The 22,249-nt window shown below is 29.3% G+C and overlaps 1 long non-coding RNA gene across 2 annotated transcripts; it reads right to left on the reverse strand.

The window, feature by feature from the left end:
• Positions 1-3,566: 3,566 nt before the first annotated feature.
• On the reverse strand, positions 3,567-14,975 carry LOC129963052 (uncharacterized). Of its 2 annotated transcripts, XR_008783949.1 has the most exons (3): positions 14,444-14,975; positions 13,662-13,810; positions 3,567-4,353 (listed from the first exon to the last, which is right to left on the reverse strand). It is a non-coding gene; the product is annotated as an uncharacterized LOC129963052 (long non-coding RNA). The 2 variants fall into 2 exon arrangements; XR_008783946.1 differs by lacking the exon at positions 13,662-13,810.
• Between the last annotated feature and the right edge of the window lie 7,274 nt (positions 14,976-22,249).

A 22,249-nucleotide genomic window follows, 5' to 3' on the forward strand; every position in this document is an offset into this window, starting at 1 on the left:
AAGATATTTAACTTCAATTGAAACGATGTGTAATGTATAGCGTTAAAAGTTGTTATCCTCATCAATTATTTATCAAATCACGCCTAGTATTAGAACTAGTTTTTACATGTACAGTTTTACTATATATCATCGTCATCTACTGATTCACCTAATCAATTTAAATCAACATAAGCAACATACTGGTTGGGCATCCTAATGGCTAACAATATTTAATTTCTATTCCCATAGAAATAGGCTTATACATTCAGTTGGAAAAAGCGTGAAAACGAAGTGATGTGCTATATTTTATCTTCTTGGAATCAGTAGAATTATTATTAAAAATGGTCGATATCTTTATATAGAACTGCGATCTTGTCTACCGAATGCTGATAATAAAACATTCTACATATATTATCATTATAAACAAAAAATTGTTCTCCTGCTCTGCGTATAAAACAACCTGATGTTATAAGTTTGTCTATGACAATTTTAGACTATTTCATTGGCTACCCCGAGGATATGTCATTTAATCAATGTGCACGCTTCTTTGAGGTCATCGCTTATATTCCAAAACTATGAAATTCAAAGCTTCATGATTCAGTAAGTTCTGTCGTCTGAGAGTTTTTTTAATCATGAATATTTAAATTTGATAAGATAATATAAATTAATGCCATCTGCACAGCCAGTGCGTATAGCACTGAATTATCACAATATATATTGGAAGGAAAAGAAAGAGAAAGGGAAAGAAAGAATCGACGAACCGTCCACTGGATCTCCGCAGAGAATCCCATCGGAGTCACATCACGGACAGCTATATTTAATGTGTTAGCAAAGTAGTAATTAAATGAAGGAAACAAAAATGCTTTAAAACAAATGGTGACAACGGGTTGGATTTACAGCCAAACGCTGCTATTTGCAGACTCAGCATGACATGAGCTGATAGACTCCTGTCCACAATACACCACACCAGCGAGAGGACGTCATGCCGGATTTAACGTGCAACAGATCCCCCTACACGACGGCTCAACTGTTTAATCAGGTCTCGTACCTGAAACCCTAAAGTTTATGAGCCGAAACCTTACCACCTAGCCACCGCGGGCCATTGTACGTTTGGAAAAAGCTGCTTCTTACGATATTTTTATATTGGTTCTTCTTTGTTATTAAAATTTATATTTTGGCGTCCTTCCTTCGTGGCTTCTTAAAATCTTATATCTAGGTATGAAAATTTCAACATTTGAAGGAAATGAACGGAAGATTTTCTGAAATCATTGATTTCAAGGATTTATCAGAATTGGTCTTTAAACACACAAAATATACTAAATTTCAAAACTCAGCTTTAAAACAATAAAATATGACTTGATAATTTATTTAGTTTTAAACCGAAATAAATAGAAGATTTCTTCTTAAAAATGTGTTGCATTTTTTTTAATTATATATAAGACACAGTATTGGATGTCTGAATATAAATGTAAAAATGCATATTTATTGACTGAGACAACATAAAAATGTATTACTTTAAGATTTTCAAAGCATTTTCCTTGCTTGAACTACATGCCTATTATATGCGAATTATAAATTTTTATTGTCACGATAAAAATGTGTACGTTATATAAGAATTATAGGAATAATTCTTTGTTGTAAAGGATGATTACAATTCTTGCAAACAAAGAGAGACACAAATAATTCGCAAAATTTTGATACATTTTTACTGGTTTCCAAAGAAATTATTTTATACATGATGAAATTTTTTATTGGTATTTTCTTATTAAAATCAATACACCCATGTTTTAAACATCACTCCCAATATTCGCCAATTATTTTACTTTTAGAGCATCTTCGGAAAACAAAAGGTTCCCTTTCAAATTTCACAAGGACCCGGCACAAAAAATTTGCACAGAACATGCTTTGCGTTCCGTCATCTAATTAGTTATCTCCAACGCAAAATTACCTTGATTGTGTATTCTGCTCTCTTTCTAATTCACACTTTTTCTATATCCATTCTATTTACATATTCCCACATGAAATCACCTCAGTTTAAACTATATAAATTTTTTTTTCTTGGAAAACATTCATCGGAAATATATACAAAGGTAGTTCCCATAAATATAATTTCAATCATATGATACAAGGGAATGTTAAAGGGCTATTAGAGTTCCAGGATAAAATACAATTAATAAATTATTTTATATAAAAAGAAAATTTTTTAAGAGCACCACTCGTTCAAGAGCTGACGATCATTTAAAATAACAAAAATGTAACATCATACTTTAAGCATAATTTTTAGCATATGAAATGCTCATTATGATTTAAAATATCATAAAATAATTGCCATGATACTGTAGAAGTTACCCTGCACAGGGGACGGGGTCTTTTATCAGGTCTTGATGAAAATGATAGGATGAATGAAATCACTCTTTTGAAGGAGGTTGCTTTTAATTGAGTACTTTAGTTGTGTTCGCAACAAAATTATGTATTTTTCCCTTGCGCAGACCCTATACTGCTGAACATGCTATACTGCTCCTGAAAGCATATTCCATATAAAAATATTTTAGTTCCATATAATGAGCTCCTAAACAGATATTATTAGAGTCGTCTAAAAAAATTGATCTCTGAATTTCGATGAAGATTCACAGATCATAGCTGCTTAAACACTAAATAATTTATAAAATCCATTCTTAAAAACCGATTATCTGTAACAAAATGTGATAAATAAAAGAAACAGAGTATGCGAGATTTGAACGACAATGTAACGGAATTCTTTACTTGTATCAAATTTTATGCATAATCCATTCAACAAATATCCGTCCGTCCATTTAGGTAGTTGTCACATGATACATTAAAAATCAAACAGGATATTGGATAAGTTATACATATGTTATTATTAGCACAATGAAATTTCTAACCCCGTCGATCAACAAGTAAACTATCGATTTGTCTCTTCATTTTTACCAAGCACCATAAGCGAAAATTGCTCAATAAATGTGTTTTAAAATATTACCTTGCTTAATCAAAGTTATATAACTGCATTTGGAATCAATTTATTATAGTTTAATCTGTCGACTTGACGGGTACAAGAAGCTGCTAATGAACTCAATGAGATAGATAAATGAAATATTGTGTGTGACTTTCAATTTAAATCTATTGTATCAAACTTTGGATCCAATTAATCAATGGCATGAGGTCAAAAATACATATAGTCTCTCAATATATATGAACGATTCTTCCAACTCGATAATTATAGAAAATTTAATGCATCCACAAATACAGAAATAAGCCAAAATTTTTAATATCGGGAAAAATCAGTCATTAATAATTTTAAAAAAAAAGCATTGTTAGCCGGCGTCCTGGCATAGGGGTAGCGCGTCTTCCCCGTGATCTGGGCGTCCCGGGTTCGAGTCCCGGTTTGGGCATGGTTGTTCTATCTGTGAGATGTGTGAATGTGCCCTCCTGTAAAAAGGGGTTGTGCAAGCGAATGAATGATGCGTGAAGTGGCAAAGTCGTACTCTTGGCCCTAGTTGGCGCTGCTATAAAAAATAAGAGACGTCCCCCTCAGGCTTAGTGCCATAAGAAACAAAAAAACAAACAAGCATTGTTAGAAATTTATTCAGAAATAAAAATTAATACAAAGTAAATTGAAATATTTTTTGAAATGCGCATTATTTAGATTAAATTTTAGTGCACCATCCGTTTGAGCTTTGGGATCCAGATTTTAAGAATATATTTGATTTTAATTTTCTAAACAGCTACTGTTTAAGCATCATTTTAGCAGAAATTCTCACCGGAATATTTGAATACTGACATAGTGTACAAAAACATTCACAGCGTTCCAACCGTTTAATATTATATCTGTGATAGAATAAATATGGCACATGCAACACAGAATTTGATAAATAACATTACATTTAAAAATTAGCATCCATTTAAAAGTTAAACTTATATTGGTCATAGAATAAATGAGACACAAACAGCACAGGATTCAAAATAGAACATTATATTTTTAAAAAAGTAGCATAAATTTAAAAGTAAATCATCTTAAAAAGGACACATACAAACAAATATTTGGTAATAAGAAATATGATGGCATTTAACAGGGGACACAATTTGCCCTCTTCAGTCTTTAAAACAACATTTGATCGGGTAAAATATGAAGTAAACTCGTGCTTTCTTGTCGGGCTTAAACATATGTCTGTTGTTTTATGGTATATACATTGAAATTGAACGAAGCAATCAACTTCCAACAGTTGTTACTCTAGGTCCCAGAGTAACATGTCGCCCAGATGAAAGATGAATATCGCCCAGATGAAAGATGGCATCTTAGGAACAATGCGTGGAATGATGAATTCATGACAACAAAAATAACATCATAGAGGGTTTCTGTTGGAAAAATAAAAGGAAAAGAAACCATAAATAAAAATTTGAAGAATGCATAAGAGACATACAAGTTGGAAAATATAAAAATACTGTCACGAAGATGCAAAGAATTAAACCTTTAATTTAAACAAAAAGTTCGATTTATGAGAAATAAGAAATTCCAAACAACACGGTACTAAAAACCCATCACTGAGAGAGCGCAGCTTTTATACACATATAGAATGTTCTAGAATAATCCAATTTCCATATTTGAAAAAGCTATAGAATCTTCCTGATCTTAGGTAAACAACTAATAACTTTTTAAAGAAAAGAATTCCGGCCTTTAGATAAAATATCATGGCCGAGATCCGAGAATAAATATATATTTAATTAAATGATATATATATTAATACAACAAATATGTATTAAGTTATCTATTTGAAATTTTCCTGCGTCATTTCATTTTATATAATACTATTTGTTGAATATTAGAATTCTTTTAATGCTTATCTCCTTACTTACATTTGATTTCATGCTTCATTTTTTACATAGAATTTGCTTAAAACATTTATTTCAGATGAGGAATCTCTTCAAGGAAGCTACAAATGTATCAGTTTTCAAACTGCAATTGTTACATTTCACTACAACGCCTTTATCTCTTTCGCGAATTTCGGTGTAAATATGATAGAGAGTAGAAGGCAGGCAACTTTAGAAAGAAAAGGAATTATATCTCCATTACTATCTATCTGTTTGCAGTTGACAATAATGAAAACAGAACATTGAAATCCAAAGCAAAATATTTGAAATACAGAAGAAGCTGAACAATAAGAATGCAGCTTTCACAACTTTCAACGCATGGACTTCAGTCACTAATTACTCTAATAATATTCTGTATTAAAAATACTTATTTAAAGGGATTTCTTTCATTAGATTACGTTATATCTGATTACTCTAAAATTATATAAAATTCAAAAAGGTTGGATTTTTTTTAAAAATTTGGTTTAATGACCGCTCAATAAATCATAATATTATTTTTTTCAATCATTCACATTGCAGACTATTTGTACACAAATTATTAGATAAACGCAATGAAACAAGTACAGCAAAAATCGAAGTCTCGAGTATATATTTGAGGAGTTCTGCTGCAAAAGGCTTTTTACAGTGCATAAATTGATTTGTTCGTTTATTTCGTTTACGCATGTAATATCTAAATAAACCAAAGAAATAAATACTCTATCCCAACATTTCAGCCGAACTCTTAGTTTTAATTTGCAATTACCAAAACCGAAAGTTCGTAAACTTCTAAAATTTGGTTCTCAATAGAATGAACCAATTCTACAACATTTCCTTGCGTTCTTCAAGAAATTTCCAGAGATAAAAAGCATGGAATCTTTCCCAAAGAGGTATCATGATTCGAAAATGAATTTTTCATAAAGAAACCTTATTAAGCAGAGTAGCTGGATAACGATTTTAAGCGCTCATCATAACTTTTCAGTTTTTGAAAATGACATGCACATTCTAGATTTCGTCTCACCCTCTATATGATACCAACACATTTTGGAACTTCTTGAAGGTATCCTTTAAAGTACAAATAACATAACAAAAATAACTGAAAAAATTATTTAAAAGACTTAATTAAAAAAGAGAAGTTTTTATTTAATAATTAAAGCATCTACACTAAAAATAATATTCATCAAATTAAATTTAATCATTTATTAAGTAATTATTTCGCTATACGAAACTGATTGAAAACGGGCTTCAAATAAAATTTTAAGCTATCCTTTTTTATACGCAGCCTCTAATTTCCCATGTTATATTAGCACATCTAACTAATTACCAAAAAAATAACTGATAGTAGCATTAATAGTCTTGAACATTTTAAAAATATACTCACCGTTGCTTCTGCAATGACCGCAGGGTTTGAAATGAACATAAACTAAATTAAATATCTGTAGCGTATAATTAACGATATATAATAACTGGATGGGAAAAAATAACTTCTTCCGTAGTGGATATTGGACTCACTTCGTTCATTTCCATAGCCCAAATGGAAAGTAACGTGGCCTTTGCTTTAAAATGTCCAGCTTTCATTGACCGTGATAAATTTGTGCTAAAGAATCAATTTTATTATTCAATTTCCAATCTTTGCTTTTCAATAAAGTCAGATTGTAGATTGCTATTATAAATTCAATTCCAGTTATAGATTATTTAAATCTCTTTTGTCCACATCAAATAAGAACACGATGATTAGTACATAGATATTTATAGAATTTATATTGGTTATAATAGTAATTATAACCAATCCAAGTGATTCCTTCTGCATATTCTATTTCATATATCAAAATATTAATTTTCTGCTTCAATGGGTATTCATATTTTATTTTGTACTAAAATCATTTCCATAAAATTCATAGATACAAGAATTTTCTTTTATTTTACGAAGATAAATTTAAAATAACTTTTATTCAATAAGGTTTCGTTGAAAGTTAAATTTCTCCTTGCGTATGAATACGTAAATGTTTTGTTAAAGTATCTCTCCTGCTGAATGCCTTTTCACACACTTCACAAGCATGAGGTTTTTCTTTTGAATGAGTAAGCAAATGATTTGCTAAATGGCTGCGTTGATTGAATGCTTTATTACAGACTTCACAGACATGGGGTTTTTCTTTTGTATGAATGCGTAAATGTACCTTTAAATTACACATATAAGCGAATGTTTTATTGCAGACATCACAGACATAAGGTTTTTCTTTTGTGTGCGTCCGTAAATGGTCTGTGAGATGACATTTTTCTCCGAATTTATTGCCACACACTTCGCAAACATAAGGTTTTTCTTTTGTGTGCGTACGTAAATGCTTTCGTAAATTAGCTCTATCCGCGAATGCTTTACTACAGACTGCACATACATATGGTTTTTCTTTTGTATGAATGTTTAAATGTTTCTTTAAAGCATCTACTAGCCTGAACCCTTTACTACAGACATCACATACATAAGGCTTTTCTTTTTTATGAATTCTTGTGTGCCGTTTTAAACCACATCTTCTTTTGAAAGCTTTACCGCAAGTTTCACAAATATGTGGTTTCAAGTTTGAATGACAAATTAAATGACGGTTTAATGCTTTTCTGTTGCTACAGTTTAATCCACATATTTCACACTGAAATCTTCGTTCTTCCTGAGAAGCCGGCGAATGTTTCTTTTGTTTTTCTTCCATATTCAATTCTACGCTACACATATAAATTTTCTCTGAAAAAACAGCTGGTCGCTTACTCCTCCCACTTTTCTTTATAGGTATTTCGTCAAATTTTTTCACCTCAATTAAATATTAAAGTCATTAATAATCTTTGGCAAAATATAAAAGTTCAGGCATTCAATAAAATTCAATGATAATAATACCAATTATTCAAAGATCGTTGCATTTCTCAATTAAAATTAATCTTTTTTTACTGCATTCCTTCAAAAGACATTTTGATCATCATTTTTTAAACTTCGAAAATTTACTTCTCCATATTTCTTCCTTAATGACTAGTGAAATTCCAGTATTTGTATTTTACGATCAAAATAGGTTTTATTAATTACATATTTAAAATATAACTTAATTGAAACGATTCATATCTTTTAAAAATTGTAAAAATTCTGCTTTGAACCATTAGTATTCTCTTAAGTAAACGGCGCGGAATATATAACGACAAAAACTGTTATTTCAATATGTTATTAATCAAAGTATTTTTCGATGAAGTTTACTATTTTTGTCGTGATCTTGGTTTAATCCGAAAACATTCTTCTTAAAACTGCAACAGCTGTCTCAGATATTGTTATATTCAAAGTAAAGTTCACACGAGGCCAACCATTGCGCGCATTAGAAGGCAGGCCACGCCTACTTGAAAAAGATGACGTGATTCCAATGGGACAATGGCAAATAGTTGTGGTCAAGTGATTTCCTGATGTAGGTGTGACCTTCTATTGCGCGTAATAGTAGGTTTCGTGTGAAGGTTGCTCAAGTTCCGAAGCATCGTAAGAAAACAAACTGTTTTAATAATTATTTTAAGGTGACTTTGAGTATGTTCTTTGCAAAGGTCACGTCAGTCTTCATTGTTTTTTTTTTCAGTTCAGTTCAGTTGTGCTTTGAACTTTATGCTTGCCATTCGGCCGCTTCATCTCTATTTTAATCGACTCCTAATATGAAATGCTTTGTTGAGAAGAAGCTTCACAAATATTGAAGAAAAAGAAAGATAAAAAGCCAAAAAGAACAGAGATGTAGCAGAAAGCTAAATTCATGAAAACCATGACAATACTAAAGTGCAAAGAGTAAAACTTGTCCAAGGAAATTTAAATCCTTAATTTGATGCAAAAATTTGATGATGATATTTATTTTCCTCGTTGAATCTTCCATTAGATCAAAGAATCAAGAGAAAGAAAGTGGACAATGAAAGCTTCTATTAGAAGAGCAATTGAAGCTTGTGAAAGCTTATAAAGTTCATGAAGTCTTTAGTATATTTTACAACAAAAAAGAATATGCTCAACATCCCCAATTTCATTCCAAGCAGAGCACTTGAGTGAACTAGTCAGACCAAACCTAAAAAACCATTCATGGGATGGAAAAATTCCAGTGCGGAAGCATGAGAGTAAGAAGTCTATCCTCCGATTGGGAGGATATCGACGATGTCTACGTTTGATGCTTTCCACGTCAGAAAAAAAAAAATTACTATAGATACTTTCTTTCCATTCCTTAAGTTCTGCCCAAAGAATTTCATTTTCGATGTGCCGGAAGATATTCATTCCAAAGCTTCAGAAGTTTGCGCTTTTCTAGCTAAAATACCTTCCTTTTCGTTTTCTGGGATACCAGCATGACCTGTGGTCCAAATAAGTTCTAGACGTTTCATTTTATTTTGAGAAAAATAGAAATTTTGCAAGATAAATTCAATTCGCTTCAACCAGGAGATTTATTATTAAAATTCATAAGAGCTTGTAAAACTGTAAAAAATAAATCCAAAAATACTGTTGAGATCAGAGATTGATTCGGAAATCTGGTATCTTGCTGTTGTATTAATAACTGCCAGCGTAGAATTTTTTTTTTTTTTCTTTGCTGCATCCGTTGCAATTAAAACTTTATTGATCGATGCAGATGTTTTATGAGGTTCAAAAAATTTTCTTATGACTTCATTTGGTAAATTTTTATTTTGAAATGCTAAATCATGTAAGGGAAAAGTAAAAAAAAAAAAAAAAAAAAAAAAAAAATGTTCTTGAAAAGGAATAAACGGTACGTAATGATAGAAGTACGGGAAATCAAAGAAGTACGGGAAATTTTAAGATTGAAAAAAGAGTGCAGAAGAAATATCAAAGTGAAACAAATTTTTAGTAGTCTGCGTCGCATAATGAGGGGGGTTGGGGGTAAGGTTGGAGATGATGAGTTAATGTTAAATTCTCACGAATTGTAGCATGTTTAATGTAAAATCGTCAAACAGAATTTTAAATTTTGGGTTTATAGGAATTTGACCTGCCCGTATATAAGAATATGTATTGGTGTCCACTTTGGAAATGCAGTGACAAGTCGAATTGCAGATCCATATATAATATCTAGAGGGAGAAAACTCGAGTTTCAAGCAGCACAGAGAATATTGCTACCGTATTCTAGTTTACTTCTAATTATTGCGTTTACTATTTTTAAAAGATGGTGGGATTTGGCTTCCCAAGTGTTCTCAGCTATGGCTTTAATGGCGTTTAACGGACGGATATTTTCTTTTGATATAAGGTTGTCTGTCCATCTGAAGCATACGTTGTTACAATATCAAATTTAACCATTACAATACATTTTAGATCATTTTTTGTATTAATGATGTTAGAATGAATAATAGATTACATATAGCCCCAATCTTTGTGGGCAATAAACTCAATCTGATTGAGGTTAAATCTTGATAGAGAAAATTTGATGGCCGGATTAAGCACAATGCGTTTAAATTGCACATCACAGATGTCAATTTAAACGGGTGGAAGGACGTCGTTTCTTTATTGGTTTAGTGGGTTTTGGAATAGGAATAATTTTGGTGATTTTAAAATTAGATGGGATCTTTTGCTCATTAAAGATTGGCAATAAAAACTCGAGGCATAGAATTGAGACATTTTGCGCTGATACCATCTGAACCAGGAGAGGAAATACGTATTCCAGATACTGAATTGGCCAATTCTGTGAAAGTTACGGGAGTATTATAACTTTCGTTTGGCTCTGTTGAAAAATCAAATGGAATAAACCGATTGATAGCCATCGTTTGATAAGTCTGCAAAAAGATTTACCTAGCTGGTTGGATTAGTAATAAGATTAATATTTGAAATAAGAATGCCATGAAAATAATTTGGAGTCGGTGATCTGTTGGAGATGCTTTTAATTATTTTGTATATTTTGCCTGTATCTCCTACATGTTCACAGGTTTGATTCAAATAGTTATTCTGCCAATTTTTAATTAATCTTCGTAATTTTCATAAATATTTTTTGTATTTAGTCTTGTAATTTTTTTATAAGTTTGGCCTAGCAAACTTTAAAAAAAAACGTCTTTTTTACCTAAAAACATTTCGCATTTATTATTCCACCAAGGAGTTGGTGGAAGTTTGGTTTTGCAGAATTGAACTGAAATATTTTTTATCAAATCGGGAAAAAAAAACATTCGTCTGATTATTGTATTATAATAGATTATTGTATCATTTGTAATATATAGATTATCGCCCACTTGTTATTTAAATGAAAGCTGAAATGATTTAAATGAAACTGAAGTGACCATTCCCTAACAATCTTTCACTGCATTTCTCATATGTTGCATCCTTTACTCATTTCTGTGTTGGGTGCGAAAAACATCCTAAACATTGAATTGGATTATTAATAAAAAAATTTACTCTTTGTTTTGTTGTAATGTAATCTGGAATGATGATACCAAAAATTGTGACTAAGACAGATTTCGAAAGAATATTTGCGTTTTTTCTAGATCCAAATCGTCTGAATTCGTAGATTTTAATATTATTTTCTGCTTCTAATTCTTCTTTCAAATAGCAGACATCAGTAGTCTATTCACTGTTGTGCAACAAAACCCTTGAAGTAATGTTCTGTATTTGTGTTTTAGATCTATTTGGAATATCTATAATACCTTGAATATAGCATAATTCTTTAGCCGTATATCAATTTTGAGTTTTAAGCAGTATTTTTTCTTGCCTTCAAATGAACATATCAATATTTTTTGCAGAAAATTTTGACAAATATTTTCTTTTAAGGATTTAGGGTAAAGTTTGAGAAGACTACCATTTTGAGCTTCCAAAATGAAGGCGAACTCATTTGCGCTTTTTCAATTATGGATAAGCTATTTATATTGTTACGCAGCAACATCTGATGGTCATCGATTCTTCGTTCGATGAATGCAGATGCTTCCGCTTGAAGATTATTCAAAGATATTTTGATGAAAAACAAAAACTACAACGGTCGTTCGAAAATTCTAGACTTGCGATTAAAAACAAACATAGCTTACCAAGTAATGATCTCCTGAAACCTAACATACTAGGAACAGTCATGTCTTCGTTCATCTTTGTCCAACCTCAACCTGAAGAGAACCAACCGTTACAATACCAAAAGAATTACGAGAACTGCGAAGAAGTCCATTGCAGCTGTCTTTTAAAGTGAGAATGCAGACGATTTTTTAAAGCGCATACTGAGAATTAAAAATTGCAAAAGAATAAATATTTTCTGTTCGTATTCACATTAAAAAAAGAAAGAAGAAAATAACTTTTAATTATAAGCTTAACTTTCTTTATTTAAGAAACTTTTAATTATAATAAAGAACGAAATTAAAATCTTTAATCGATATTTTTTAAATATTTTTAATTTAACATTTTTCATAATATAGTTGTAGTTTATGCACAACTCGACCATTGCAAAAAGTAGTAAACAAAACAGCATTAGGGTTGCTAGAAGAGCGATCCGATGGATTGCAATATTGGCGACAAACTCGGGAGCACAATACTCTTCACTTAATCCAAACACTTTTTTCATATCTCGCAAAAATTATTATTATTATTCATTAACCAAAGACACGTTATTAACGGTGAAATCGCACAGTTTCAAAAAGAACGATAAAGGTTCAGAAGTCGAAATTAGAAAAACATAAACAAGTTTTACATTCCCAGAGTTCAACGCGCGAAAAGAATGGTTGACAGTAACAAGAAGGAAGAAAGAATCGGAACGTTGCAAAAGTTATTGTTATAATAAAAATGGTTTTAACATTTAATTATTTAAAATATACCTTACTTGAAACGACTCATAACTTTTTAAAACTTGCTAAAATGATGATTATTTGAAGTGTTATTTATTTGGAAGATTTAGTCGGAAACAATTTCTACACCAAATAAATGTAACAATTTTGTTTTTTCAGTCAGTATAAGTATTACTAAAAAAGTCAAATACAATATTAATAAACAATGTAAATAAAATAATTTCCATATATTCTTACAAACATATTTACAGTAAAATGTACAATACATGTAAATACAATAAAATGTAACAAATTAATATATTATTTAAAATTAATTATTACATTATCAATTTGAACTTTTCAAAATTATACTCATCGTTGTTTTTGCAGTAACTGCTGACTTAAAAATGAATCTAAACATTATAAATAACAATAGCATATAATTAATGAGGAGTGAATAGAAAAGCATTAACTGTTCTGCACTAGAAAATTGACAAACCTCGTTAATTTCCATCCTCTACTTCGAATTTAATGCAGTCTTTGCGGTAAAATGCCCAGTTCTCATTAAAGCTAGTTACTTTGTGGTTAAGAATCGCAAATAATCATTATTTTCCAATTATTTTTTTTAGGCAATTCTTTTGAGGATTGCTAAAGTAGAATGAATACCGGTTAGAGGTAAAGTATTTTAATAATAAATAAATTTAATATTTTTTTCCTAGAATGTAAGAAATCAAAGACAATTCATTGGAATTTTCAAAGTTTTATATCTATTGTTTTAGAAACAATCATATACTCGAAATTTTCGATTCTTTTCCTGAAAAAAGAGATCTTGCTATGAAAGTTCTCAATGCATATAAACAACAAAATGCAAGTACCAAATTTTTAGAATGCATTAAATATATCTTACATTTGTCACAAATATAATATTTAATTTATGATATTTTATATTTTATCTCCGTTTATATGTGTTTTTCTCTTGTGATTTGAGAGTCATAAAAACATTAATTTAAAAAGTGATGATTATTTTCGAAAAAAACCCCGAGAAGAATGGATTTTAAGTATTTGGTTCATATTAATAAATAATAGCTCATATATTATCTACTTACATATGGCAGTGGATTTTTTTAAAATTTCAGCAGCAATTAACAAGATTGAGTTTTGCAATACTAAAGCATTTTCCCACGTCCTTTGGGTATTTTCCAGAAAGGAAAAGCAGGGCACCTTTCTTAAACAGGTATCATGATTCAATATGGAGCTATTATGAGAAAAGACACATTATTAATCAGAGTAGGTGGATAACGATTTATTTGCTATCAACACATTTTAGAACCGCTTGTTTATACTCTTCAAAGTAAATACAAAGAACATAACAAAAATACATGAAAAAATATTTAAAGGTTTTAATTAAAGGACAGCAATTTTCATTTAATAATTAAATTATTTATATTAAAAATAATATTTATCAATTTGAAATTGTTAATCACGTAATTATTTCGCTATACGAAATTGATTAAAAATGGGCTTCATATGAAATAAGAAGCAATCATTATGCAGTATTGAATTTCCAATTAGAACTTCAGACATATTAATTTAGCAAAATATTCTTTGACTTATAAATAAAACTGTAAATAATATAAATTTATGTAAAAGTCAAATACAATCTTAATAAATCAAATAATTAAATTGGTGTCCATACATTCTCAGAATCATGTTTACAATATGTGACATAATATTATTTAAAATTAATTGTTAGTAGTATTCATTAATTTGAACTTTTCAAAATTAAGTTCATCCTTGCTTCTACAGTCATTGTTTGCTTTAACATGAATCTAAACAACCTAAATAATAGTAGCATATAATTAATGACGAATGAATAGAAAAGCATTACCTCTTCTGCACAGGACAATGGACAGACTTTGTTGATTTCCATTGCCCAATTCGAATCTAATGCAGTCTTTGCAGTAAAATATCCAGTTCTTAATGACGCTGTGTGGCTAAATCTGTGTAGGGACGGGTATCACCAAATTTGGCGCCAAACTTTAAAGATAAATTAAATATCTTTTGTGATATAAAATACAAACATGTTGATTAATGCATAATTGGTTATACAAATCACAGAATTCTTCCCCAATCCAAAAAATAAATCCTATTCATTCTTTCACATATTTTCATAAAGAATTTGTAACATATATTCCAGTTTATATTTCAAAGTATTTAAATTTCCATTTGCAATGGATACGTAAAGTAAAATATAAGTGTTATTTTACACTAAAATCATTTCCATAATTCATGGATATTAGAATTTATTTTGCAATACAAAGAAATAACTTTAAAATAACTTCAGTGTAATAAAGTTTTGCTCAATCGCCACAAGTTAACTTTCTTTTTCTGCATAAGCGCATAAATGTTTTCCAGATTGAATTCTTTATAATAAAACTAACTCGTATAATGTTACCTTTTTGTATGAATGTTCAAATGTTTTTTTAAAGCACATCGATGTCTAAAATCTCTGCCACATACATCACAGGAATAAGGTTTTTCTTTTGTATGCGTACGTAAATGATCTTTGAGATGACATTTTTCACTGAATTTATTGCCACACACTTCGCAAACGTAAGGTTTTTCTTTTGTATGAATTCGCAAATGTTTTCTTAAGGTAGACATGTGAGTGAATGTTTTATTACAGACTTCACATGCATAAGGTTTATCTTTTGTATGAATGCGTGTATGCACTATTAAATGATGTTTTCTTTTGAACGCTTTTTTACAGAATTCACATACATAAGGTTTATCTTTTACATGAATATTTGTATGCATTTTTAAATTACTTTTTTTTGTGAACGCCCTATCGCAAGTTTCGCATACATAGGGTTTCGCGTTAGAATGACAAATTGAATGATTAATTAAAGCATATTTATTACTACAATTTAATCCACATATTTCACACTGAAATCCTATTTCTTCCCGATTAGCCAGAGACTCCTTCTTTAGCTCTTTCTCCATATTTAAGTTAAAAGCACACACAGAACATATGTATATATATTATTTCGCATTCTTCAAACTGAAATACCTGGAGCTTGTGCTTCAATATCTTTGATCTACCCACTCAATATATTCTGTTCTCTTAATAAATATAAAAATTCAGACATTCAGTTGAATCCAGGGACGATTATTAAAAATGCAGTTGTAGCATTCGTGACCACGTGTTTGCTACAATGCGGTTCCAAAAAGTGTGCTGGTTTTCACAACGGATGTTTATTGACGAGACAGACCGGAAGGATCGGAAACACACACAATGGAACTACGGTGACAGAAGAAATATTATCATATAGTTTTGAAGGCTTTGCATGCCGGCAGTCTTTCCATAATTTAAAATATGTTATCATCTATCCCGCAGAATCGATACACAACTACGCGGAGCTTCAGCGTCTGACTATCTTCTCTTCTGGTTCTGGTGACTCTTCCCCAGAAGCATCTAGGGGTTGCAACAAAAATCCTGCTCCGTGGGAAAATGAAGGGAAAAAGTTGCGAGGGGAAAGTCTTCAGAATAATAGCTTTAGCTTGTTTACTACTTGGCAATAATCCTTGGCGACCATCCACGGTAAAGTAAGGACCCCCTAATTTTAAATATGATTGTTGTTTGAATTGAAAATATTTGTATTTACTTTCCATTATTTAGAAGCATGACGGAAATGTGAATGTAAATGATTAATTTAAAATCAAAAACGTTCAGGAAGCATCCGTTATTTTCGATTAACCATAATATGATTGTAGTTTCTTTTGGTAATATTTTGAAAGTACTTTCAATTATTTTTAAGCATGACAGAAATATGAATGTATATGATTCATTAAAAATGTGTTATTATTGTGTGTTCAACTTTATATTTTCTAAATGCATAAAATCCATCATCGGAAGCCTTAATAATTTAGTATTAGTGATTTGAAATATTTTCATTTTGAAATTTGAAAAATTATTATCTTTCAATCAATTACAAATATAATTATTTTGTGAATTAATGTTCAATATGGATGCTAGAATTGCGGGCTGTACACACGATTTAAATAGATTGAATCTTGTATGACTCATCACATATTTCTGTTTGTGTAACTGTCCATATCAGTTAAGCAGATATAGGATTAAATGTTAGTTCTAACTAATATTTATCTGTATTAAAAAATAACTTTTTATGAAATCTTTCTTATCATTTTTTTTCAGATCATTGAGTATGGAAGTTAAGTTAATTTAGAAAGTCCTACTTGACATACTTGAAATATTTTCCCATATATTTTTAGGAAGTTTACATATGTTGATAATAAATTCAATACACAACTATTTCTGTGATTTAAAAATAGTATTTCATTGACAGTTGATATAAAAGATTATCCTCAGTTGGATAAATAAATTCTACATCAAACTGGGAATTGAATGTATGTCTTGCCTTCAGCTCGTAAAAATATTGTTTTTGATTTCTTAAGATTTTAAAACTGTATTTGCTTATGAAATATTATTATGGAACTTATTCAAGGGTTTTTGTTCTTGCTAAAGCCTAATACAATATCTTTTTACTATAGATATAAAAAATTTTAAGAACATCCTTTTTTTCATTTGAAAATAAAAATGTTTATTAAATAATCCTTTATATTGAATGGTAATGCATGTTTAAAATTATGGATCTTTTTATTTTGTAACAGTTATGATTTCTTAATATGCTGAAAACAAAAGCACTGCAAATGTTTTTATATATTCAGAAAGAAAATATTCATATGATAAAACAGCTTGTGTATTTCATTATATCTGAGAATTTTTTTAAAGACAAATCTTACTTCATTAGTATAAAGATTTATATTTAATGATTATTAATAGATTTCCATTATATCATGAAATGAAAATTTATTTGTGTGTACATATAATAAGTCATGTTCCACTATTAAAATTTGACTACACATCTTTTTTGTGTGTGATTGATTTAATTCAAATACTAACTTACTTCCCTTATACAATGAAATTATTAAAAAGATCAGTTAAATATCCTTAATATGGAATCTGTGTGAAATGAACAATGGTAAATACTTCTGTTTGTTGTTCTTCTTAAATGTTTACATTTAAGAATTATAGAATAGGTTTAGATTTCTTTATTGTACTGAACTGATTGTATTCTAGATTTTTTTTACCTTCTCGAATCAATAATTTTTCAGGTTCAATATCTTGCATTTTATTTTATAAATATATATATATATATATAAGTAAGATATTGAAAAAGTGTAAAACTTTTAGATAGTATCAAGTTCAATGAAATAATCAGACGTCTGGCGTGAGTAAAGTAGTTAAATTCAGTAATTTTTAAAAATAAACATATTTGTATAAATATTCTGTTTTGCATAAATATCCTGAATTACTGAAAATTTGTGTAGATTTTTAAAGCATATTCAATTTTAGAATGGAAGAATGGAGTTGCTATAACTTTGTTGTAATCTGTCTACTGAATAAATTTACTTTATTTATAGATTTATAAATTACAAGTTATAATAATATTTAGTATGTTTAGTCATGGTCATTTTTATATATTAATGTAATTTATGCTTGTGTTACGATAGGTTCCTTGTTTTAAAAATCTTATATAAAAACAATTTTTAAATTAAAGTTATTTTTCTGAGAATTTGATCCATTGTAGATTTCACACATAAGAAATTTTATTTTGCATAAAAAAACATTTTAACATAATTCTGTAGCTTAATCCTTTCACAACCATTCTACTCATAACTTCAGCATCAAATTTATTAAAATATTTGCTGTGTTTAATTTACATGATTTTACTTCATATACAATGTGAAACTTCATATACATGAAAATTTTTCATTACCTGTTTCACTTACAATCTGTTTTAAATATCTCTTTGGAGTCGATATTAAAAAATCTGAACTTGTATGTAATAAAAAAACAAAATATGTAATTAGTTGACATCAGATTATCAGTATCAATTAGCTGGCATCAAATTGACATTTATTTAATGAAAAGGATTTTCATTCATGGATTCAATAATTTATTTTAAATGTTTACACAGAATCTTGCTCCAATTGCTTTTAAAGTACTTAACTTTTTCATAAATTCCTGACATTTTTTTATTGCAAAGAAGTCAGGCTCATATGTTAGCCTGGCCAAAATAAAAAAGGTTTATATGGGAAACAAAAAAAAGAAAAGAAAAGTTTTCTTTTTGAAAATGTTGGTCTATATCAAAAAAAAAAAAAAAAAAAATGTCATATAAAAAAAGACAAACTAATAACAATGCTTCCTTACACGAGGCATCTGAAGCTACCCTCATTTCTATTTCAGGAAACACATTGTCAATGGTATTAATTTTAAAATGACATAAATGAATTAAATAAGGTAATTCTGGATCTGATTGAGACCTTTTTTTCATGCCAAGTGAAAATAAGTGTTCATATCTATAAGTACTTCAAAACCGGGAAATAATTCAATTTTCAAGATGAGAAGTATACATTCTATATCTATGGAGACAATTTAGAGAATGCAATAAAGCTATATTTCCAAGGATTTTAAAAGCTCAAACTTGTTTCATGTGCAATTCTCAGCTTTAAAATAGTTTTTTTTCTTTTTTTTTCCTGTATATTTTTGATACCATGCAATTTCTACTGAAATTTATCTGGTAAGGAGTTTAACTAAAAATTTAAAAAATTACAGTAAAAACATTTTATTTACAATTTTATTATATATTGTTATGGCTACTGAGCCATTAACATATTTACTGTGGCTCTGAGAAATAAGAAAGGCGATAATTTAAAAATAAATTATTTGTTCAAATTTTTTTCCCATGAAGTTTCTAAAATCACTCAGTAATGGAATTTACAAACTTGTATGATAAATGTATACTTGCATACTTCTGAAAATTCTCATCAAAGTGTTTTTTTTTTTTTTTTCTTTCTTTTTCTTTTTGTCACGAAGCTGCACCGAACTACATATTTAGTTTAAACAAACAGATTTTTTTCGAAATAGGCAAACAGCACAGAATTTAAAAAAAAAAAAAAAAAAAAAAAAAAAAAAACATTATATTTAGAAAGTAGCATCAATGTAAACATGTGTCAAGTGAAAGGGAGCGTTTACAAACGTATATATGGTAATAAGGAATATGATGTCATTTAAAAGCGTCTTTCAATTTTTAAACAACAGCTGATCGAATGGCATCTGACGTAATCGAGGGCTTTCCTCGAAGTCCTCTTGTTGAAGATTAGTTTTTTTTTTATTGTCCAGCCTTGAATACACATTTGTTGTTTTGTGAGATATACGTTGGAATCGAAAGAAGCAATCACCTTCCAAAAGTTTTTACTGCAGGTAGTCGCCAGGATATGACGTAGAGATGTCGCCCAGAAGAAACATTGCATCTTAGGAAGGAAGTATTTAATGATAAATTACTGACATCAAAAATGATGCTTCTGTTGGAAAAATAGAAACAAAAAATTTATAAATAAAAATTATACGAATATATAATAGACATACAAGTGTGAAAATATAAAAATATTATCACGGAGATGCAAAAAACTACATCTTCAGTTTAAACAAGCCGTTCGATTTATTAGAAACTAGCCGCCTTCGGCGACCAGCTGGTTCGCCAATCTTAATGTTCGTTTGAATTTTAATAATTAAATATTTTACGCAATTCCTACTTTAATAGATTCTTCATCAAAATATTTTAAAACTTCAAATTTTGATAGTCATATAATTCACTCATAATATTATAAAAGCCTTCAGTCATAACATAATATGTATCTCTCTCATTTTCTGTTAGCTCCCGTAGAATTTATGCTTTAAATTAAAATGGAAAGAATTAATCTGCAATTAATATAATAATATTTTTTTACTGAAACAAAGCATTTTTTTATAATATGATTACTGATAACAGAGTCACTGAGCGTTTAAACTTTATGGGCACTAAGGAATATCTTTCTTAATTTATGCAATATCTCAAGAATTTGTCAACAAAATTTTCTCAGATTCATCATGAACAAATCGATTAATTAACAATGTTTCATTTTAAATACATCAAACACTAAGAAAATAAAATGAATCATTTAAAATAGTCGGTCGAAAACAGGTTTAAAAAAACTACTTAAAAACGATGTACTTAAAACTATAAGCATATACAAAAAATATATAACTAACATAAATACAATTTAATTACAAAAGCATGCAACTAACCTAAAAATAACTGAAATCAAGAATCATCAGTTGATAATATTGCCAACAATCAGAACACAATGCGCATGCGTGAATTTTTCTACGCCAGTTGGGGTAACGCTACGCAGATTAGACATTTTTAATTTCCTTTATTCTGTGTTATTTTAATTCAAAAGTACTTCAGAATGAATCTCAAACATGGATTAATTAACAATGTTTAATTTTAAATGCATAAAACATTAAGCAAATAAGCAGAAGCGTTTGAAATAATCGACCGAAAAATGTTAACCCTAGCCTCATTACTGTTGGGGGGAAAAAAACAAACTAAAGCCTTACTCATTTGGCGGTGGGGAAAATGGAAGATTTTTTTGGCGGGAAAGTTAAGTTTTTAATTAAAATTCAAAAAATTAACCCCAGGTGCACATTCCCGACCTCTAAGGTATACATGTACTAAATTTGGTAGCTGTAGGTCAAATGGCCTGGCCTGTAGAGCGCCAACACACACACATTGAGCTTTATATACGTATAGATAAGCTCCCAAAAGCACGGGACTGAGAACAAATCACTGATGGAGCTCAATTTGGAAGAGCTTTTATATACATATAGAATGTTCGAGAACAATCCAGTTTGAATATTTAAAAATGCTGTAGAACCTTTCAAATCTTAGATAAGAAGTTTATAAAAAAATTAAAAGAATTCCAGTCTTTGGATAAAACATCCTGGCTCAGATTCGAACCATAGACCAACTAAAGAGAAATGAGATGCTCTGCCGATTGAGCCACAATGATTGTCGGCATTTCTGATTTGTGAGGATATTTATATAAATGAAAATTATTTTCTAAAATCTTCATAATGATATTTTCTCCCTTATTTCTATAGTAGGATTGTTGAGAATAAATGTATATTTAGTCTCTTTAAATATATATTAATTTATATATATAACTACAAAAAATATATAAGTTGTTTATATCAAATTTTCCTTTGTCATTTCATGTTCAGATTATTAAATAATATTTGTTGAATGTTAAAGATTTTATAATGCTTATGCCCTTACTTACACTTAATTTTATGTTCAATTTTTTATATGGAATGTGATTAAAAAATTTACTTCAAATGAGGAATATATTCAACGAAGCACAAAATGCATCAATTTTCATATTCCAATTTTTGCATTTTTTTCTTTCACAAATTTCGGTAAATATTATAGAGAGTACAAGTCAGGCAAGTTAGGGATGAAAAAAGGAATTTAAAGATCTTAAGTAAAGTTGAGATGTACATGACTATCTGTTTGCAGTTGACTATTCCGGAAAATAGGAAATACTCGAAATCCAAAGAAGAATATTTGAAATGCAGAAGAAGCTGAACAATAACAATGCAGCTTTCACAACTTTCAAGACATGAACTTCAGCCACTAATAATATTATAATTTCACTAAGAATTTTCTTTATTAAAAATAATTATTTAATCCAAGATCTTCTATTAACAGATTACATTATATCCGAC

This window comes from Argiope bruennichi, chromosome 1, assembly GCF_947563725.1.
Source record: "Argiope bruennichi chromosome 1, qqArgBrue1.1, whole genome shotgun sequence".
Taxonomy (NCBI): Eukaryota; Metazoa; Arthropoda; class Arachnida; order Araneae; family Araneidae; genus Argiope; species Argiope bruennichi.